General features: G+C 53.9%; 1 protein-coding gene across 1 annotated transcript in view; it reads left to right on the forward strand.

Moving 5' to 3' along the window:
• Positions 1–6,286, forward strand: part of LOC104981236 (ephrin type-A receptor 8-like) — an 83,080-nt gene that overhangs the window by 2,771 nt on the left and 74,023 nt on the right. The gene's annotated exons all lie outside the window — the stretch shown is intronic.

The following is a 6,286-nucleotide window of genomic DNA, read 5'->3' on the forward strand; positions in this document are numbered from 1 at the left end:
AAAGCAAAATGGCTGTCTGAGGAGGCCTTACAAATAACTGTGAAAAGAAGAGAAGCGAAAAGCAAAGGAAAAAAGGAAGGATATAAGCATCTGAATGCAGGGTTCCAAAGAATAACAAGGAGAGATAAAAAGCCTTCCTCAGTGATCAGTGCAAAGAAACAGAGGAAAACAATAGAATGGCAAAGACTAGAGATCTCTTCAAGAAAATGAGAGATATCAGGGAACATTTCATGCAAAGATGGGCTCAGTAAAGCACAGCGCCACCCTAGAGCACACATTACTACTTTGCAAGGCCGGACTCCAAATCCAGGGAGCCTCGCCCCAGAGTCACACCCTCTGTTGCTATGCCTCACTGCCTCTCCTCCACTAGCGTGGGACCTCTTGGCCCTCAGAGCTGGCCACCCCCAGGGCTGGTGTGCCTCCAGCCTCTCTATGAGGCCCTGGCTTCCTCCCCCACAGTGGAGACCCAAAAGCTTAGTCAGAGCTGGCAGCGCCAGGCCAGGCCTGGGATCCATCTGCCTTTCGGCAGCTCCAGACCGGCTTCCTCCAGCCTGGACAGCTTCCCAGTGGTGCCTCTGCAGGCCCTTTCAAGTCCCCTGGCACCCCCAGCCCCACTTCCTGCGACCCCTGGCCCTGGCCTGACCTGCTCCACTCAATTTCCCAAGATGAGTTGCAGAAGCTGCGGGGTCTGTGTGCAGAGTCGGGGAAAATTAACGAGCTGCTCCCCGGCAATTGGCGGTTTCCAGGCACCAGCTGGCCTGGAGTATTTACTCGGCACCCTCAGAGCAAGACAATTAAGTGGAGCTTAGGCCGGGGTGCGGAGATGTCTACAGATCAGATGGAAACCCTCCTAAGATGTTTTTCCAAGGGATCAGTGCCTGAGAACAAGTTTCCAGGGAACTGGGGTCTTTATTCATTCTTATTAGTATATTACCTAGTAATATGTTTATATATAACATATACATATATAGTCATTCATTTTTTTCATTACCTGGGTTGCCATGTTGAATCCTCACCTTTTCTCTGCAAGATAGACATGGTTATTGCCATTTTACAGATTAAGAGACTGAGGCTCAGCAAGGTTAGGGGACATCTCCCAGGTCACACAGGGGAGGTAGGATCTGTCTGACTCCAAACTTCTGCTTCTTGCCATAGAATAGGTCTCTTTTCTGGTCTTTGAACCTACGTAGCCCTGTATTAGGCACCAAGGTTGATCCAGAAGCAAGAGTCGATCCAATGTGTGCTGTGTACCAACTCTGTGCCAGGCATAGAGAAGAGTGAGAATGTGAGATCCCTTTCCTGCCTTTGGGAGTGCCATGTGGGAGGTGTGTGTGGTACAGAGCGAGATTCCGGGAAGATCTGGCTGACCTGAGTCAGTTCTGATGATAGGGTAGAGCTTCATGGAGGAAACAAACCTTGTTTGGGGGCTTTGAAGGCTGAATAGGAGCCTGACAGATAAAGATGAACCAAAGTGCATTCCAGAGGGGAGAATTCAGCATGGCCACCCCAGTGCTTTGTGTGCTGGGGAAGTGTTCAGAGTTCAGTCTGGTGTTTGGTGAGATCGTTGAGGTGGGGCAGAAAGGGGAGGAAAGAGAGCAGAGAAGATGGTTGGGACAGATGACAAAGGACCTTGAAGGCCTGGCTGAGCAGGTTGGACCGGGCAGCTCTTGTGGTGACCGTGCTTAGTCGCTCTGTCATGTTCGACTCTTTGAGACCCCATGGACTGCAACCGACCGGGCTCCTCTGTCCATGGGGATTCTCCAGGCAAGAATCCTGGAGTGGGTCTCCATGTCCTCCTCTGGGGCATCTTCCCAACCCAGGGATCCAACCCAGGTCTCTCTCATTTCAGGCAGATTCTTTACTGACTGAGTAGTGACCTGGGTACCAGCCAAAGAGAAGAGGCACAGGAGATGGAGTGGGGGCCTGGTTGCCAGTGCCATCCTATGGACACCCCCCGACCCAGTACCACATGGCAGGGGTTCCCCATTCCCCTGACCCTTTCTCCTGTTCCCTGGGCTTCATGATGGTCTCATGGTGGCATGAAAAGGAGGGGTAGGAGAGGGGGGGCCAAGCTGGTTGCTTGTCCATGGAGCCACCTCCTCCTTGCTCTCTTCCAAGACTTACAGATCTCCCTCCCTGTCCTCTCCCACCTCCCCAAGTCAGGCAGTTGCTAACTCACTCTGTAACCTGCGGCAAGTCACTTCTACCTGGCACTCAGTCTCCCCAAAAGTCTAAGAAGGAACTAAATCAGAGGTCTCAGTGGCCTTTAACCTCTGTATCCCCGAGTTCCCTGAGAACATGGGCGAGGAAGCTCTGTCCCGTGGGAGTTGCCAGTGGATGGGTGTGGAGGCAGGGAGTCTGGGAACTTCCCGTGAAGACCCTCACCCGCAGAGCCGTCAGGGCAGGAAGTGTAACTCCCAACCTCTCTGCCTTCCTATCCCACCCCGACTCAGGCCCCTTCTTGGTCCTTGTCACCTAAGCTCCCCTGACGTGTCGCTTGGTCCCTGTCATCCCACCTCAAGTCTGGGAAAGCTCCATGGGGGACATTCAGACATTCTGACACATCGAAGAGGGTGTGTATTTGGGCAAGGGCTCTGGCAACCCCAGGTTCCCCTCCCCAACCCCACTCAGCCCACTGACAGCCCCCGAGTGGCCTCTATGAAAATGCCCTATTCCCGGCCTCTGGGGTCAAGTGACGGGGTCTAAACTGGGGAGTCAGAAGCAACAGGACCTGGCCTGGAGCTTGGAAACCTGCTTGCTGTGTGATGCTGGGTGAGTTCTCTGCCCTCTCTGAGCCTCTGTTTTCTCATCTGTACAATGAAGGGCGTTTGGATAACGAATGCTTCTTAGCCCCAAGAGTATATGAGAATCACCTGGGCCTCTAAGCCCATTTCTGATACTGTTGGTCTGAGGAAGGGCCCAGCCACCCTGTGCTTGAACACTGCCAGCCTAGGAGATCCCTAAGGGCCAAGTTTGGCTCCAACACTTGTGAACTCTTCTTCTCCGTTTGCCCCAGGTCTGACTCCTGACACCCTAATGACCAGGACCACAGAGCAAGGCAGTTTTGACCCTGTTAGCCCAATCACCCTTGGGATGTCCAGGCCAGAAGGTCATCTTTCCCCCTCACTTTCACTCTCAGCATGCCAGTCCCCAAGCCAGTCTGTCCTCGTGGGTGGCCTGGGCGAGATGGAGTCTGAAAATAACCCATCCTGGGCACTGAGAGTGGAGGGCAGAAACACTGTACAGGAGCCCAAGGGGGGTGAGCCTGCAGGTCAGGCTCAGGCTTAACACCTCAGGTCCAGCCCTGCTTAGCTGTGTGGCCTGGGACAAGCCAGTCCACCTCTCTGCACCCCTGGACATGGTTGTAAAATGCAGGCATGGCATCTGCCTCTCTGGATATTGAGGAGTTTGAAATAATGACAAATTTAAGCACCATCAGTGCCGCCTTGCTCCTGGTGTCCTGCCTGGCCAGGGAGAGAAGATAGCCTTGCAGAGAGTAATAGAGCTGCAGCCCTGCTGGGTGAGGGGGTGGGGGGGTGAGGTGGGCACACAGAGCCACTGGGGGGCCCTCAGGCCCACCTGGGGATTTTCCACAAGGCTTCCACTCGTAGCAGCAGTAGTGATGTCAGTGAAATCATGGAACACATTTTGTAGGAAAATTAATAAGGAACGGTTGGAGATGGAAACTATGAGCTCTTGGAAGCCAAGGAGGCGGGGTGGGGGTGGAGATGCAGGGTTGGTACTCAGAGGTGCCGGACCCACCCGGCTGAGCTACGGGGGCAAGGAGGGGGTCTTGCAGAAGGAAGGAAGTTGGGAGCAGGGGCTGTGGAGAGTGACGTGATCATAAAACACATGAGATGACGTTGCCAGTAAGGCCAGAAGGGGACATCAGGGCCAGTCAGTGGAAGAGAGGGATGTGGCACCAAGGTCAGAAAGGTCTTCCAAGCTCCTGGATCTTGGTCCCAGCCTCCCGGAGCCTCTGCATCCTCACCTGTACAATGGGTGGGTATGAGGATTAAAGAAGGCATCCTTGGGGCTCCGTGAAGAGAAGCTGGGATTGATCTCCTTTGTGGGTGGGAGTGGTGTGCTGCTCACCCCATCTGAGACTTTGCAAGTGCCCTGCTCTCAGCAGGAGTTTGGTGAGTGTAGGTAGAATGGCCGGAGTGACAGATTGGTGGGTGGACAGACTTGATGGGCAAAGGGATGAGCGAATGCCTGCAGACCACACTCACTGGGCTCAGGCGCTGAAATCTGCATTATATGTTTTCCTTCTATCACCCGAAAGCCCGCACTCAGCTGCTGACATCTGGTACCCTTTTGATTGATTGTTTGTAATTCATTATAATTGGGCATATTATGTTACGTACTTAAGTTATGGTTCAATTCTATAATCCATTATAGTTCTTTAATTAAAGTCCACCAACTACCCAGTGCTTTTCTGTTTACAGAGCACATCCACACTCATCAACTGGCCGCCTCATCTTCACAACAACCTGTCAGGCAGGTCCTCTTTTCCAGGAGAGGAAATCCAGGCTCAGAGAGGTTCGGTAACTTGTCAGAGTTACTGACATACAGCTCATAAGGGGCAGGGCCAGAATTCAAACCCTGGGTCTTTTGTCTTCAGGGACACTGCCTGCTGAAGTAGGTCATTCTGGGTGGGGCATTTTGGATCATTTGGAGCCTAACACAAAGATGTAAAGGAGGCATTGGGGGTTGTTGTTGTTCAGTCGCTCAGTTGTGTCCGACTCTTTGCGACGCCATGGACTGCAGCACGCCAGGCTTCCCTGTCCATCAACAATTCCCAGAGCTTGCTCAGACTCCTGTCCATTGAGTCGGTGATGCCATCCAACCATCTCGTCTCTATTGCCCCCTTCTCCTCCTGCCCTCAACCTTTCCCAGCATCAGGGTCTTTTCCAATGAGTCAGCTCTTCGCATCAGGGGTGGGAGCAATAAAAATAGGGTGAAGTCGGGCATCAGAGATCAGAGGCCGGGGCCGGAGGGACAGCTCAATGCCTGTTCCAGGGTGCAGTCTGGCTGTTTGTGAGGGCATGAGGGACCTGCACCCCAGACAAGTGACCTCCACACTGCGTTTGAGGTGCATGCTGGAGGGGGAGTGGTGGGAGGGCCGGCCAGGAGGCAAGGTCGGCAGCAGGCGTCACAGGCCTTGGAGATGGGTGGGCACACCCAGATCCTCCCGGATGAAGTGCGTGTGCCCACATCACTGGCCCCTGCCCGTGTCCCCCCAGCAAGTGATTCACCACCCAGAAACTTGATTTCCTCCCCTGCAAAATGGAAGCTTCGATGGGAGAATGGAAGTTTTCATCCAGAGCCCTCCATGTGGAACTCAGGGCACCCTGGCTGGTCTTCCTGTCAGTTACCAGTCTTCTACCCCACCCCCGACCCGAAAATATGTCCCCAGGCGCTCCCCAGACCACAGTCCTAGACTGGAGGTTCAGAAATGATCGTCACCACGTTTGTTTGTTCTTATTCATTTACTGAGGACCTGTTGAATGCCGACCTTGAACTTGGCTCGGCAACAATAGTGGAGCACAGTGTCAGTTACTCAAGCTTATCTGTGCTTTGTCACTCAGTCATGTTCAACTCTTTGGGACCCCATGAACTGTATAGCTCACCAGGCTCCTCTATTTTGGGATTCTCCAGGCAAGAATACTGGAGCAGGTCGCTATTTCCTATTCCCAGGGATCTTCCCCAACCAGGGATCATACCCACATCTCCTGTGTCTCCTGCATTGCAGGCCAATTCTTTACCCACGGAGCCACAGGGGAGGCCCCCATCTGGGAAACAGGTAAATAGACTCTTACAAATCACTGTGCTGAGTGCTGTAATGCAGAAGGCCATAGAGGATCCCGTAGGAACAGGGGGGAGTGGTCCCTGATGCTGCCAGGGGGGAGGTGACCCTATGCCCCCACACATGGGTGATGCTGAAGGGCGGGGACTGGGAGCATGTGGAGGAGAACCAGCTGTACTTCGCACCTTGCTATGCCCTTTCTACCCGTCTCAGTCTCCTTGCAGCGTGTCGTGGTAGCCTCCTTATGCCCACTTTACAAGTGAGGACACTGTGGCTCAGAGGGGTGAATGCACTTGCTCGAAGTCACACAGTCGAGAAGCTGACTGTGCCTCAGAGGCATCTGCCTCCACAATTACCAGGGAAGGGAGGGTGGGCCTGGGAGGGGCCCCAGGATCCTGGGAGGAAGCCCGAGATCCACGCGTAGCGGCTCGGAAACCGTGTTCTCCAGGCCCGCCGGGGGCCCCGGCAGGCGGCGGT

Source organism: Bison bison, unplaced genomic scaffold, assembly GCF_000754665.1.
Source record: "Bison bison bison isolate TAMUID 2011002044 unplaced genomic scaffold, Bison_UMD1.0 scf7180017864516, whole genome shotgun sequence".
Lineage (NCBI taxonomy): Eukaryota > Metazoa > Chordata > Mammalia > Artiodactyla > Bovidae > Bison > Bison bison.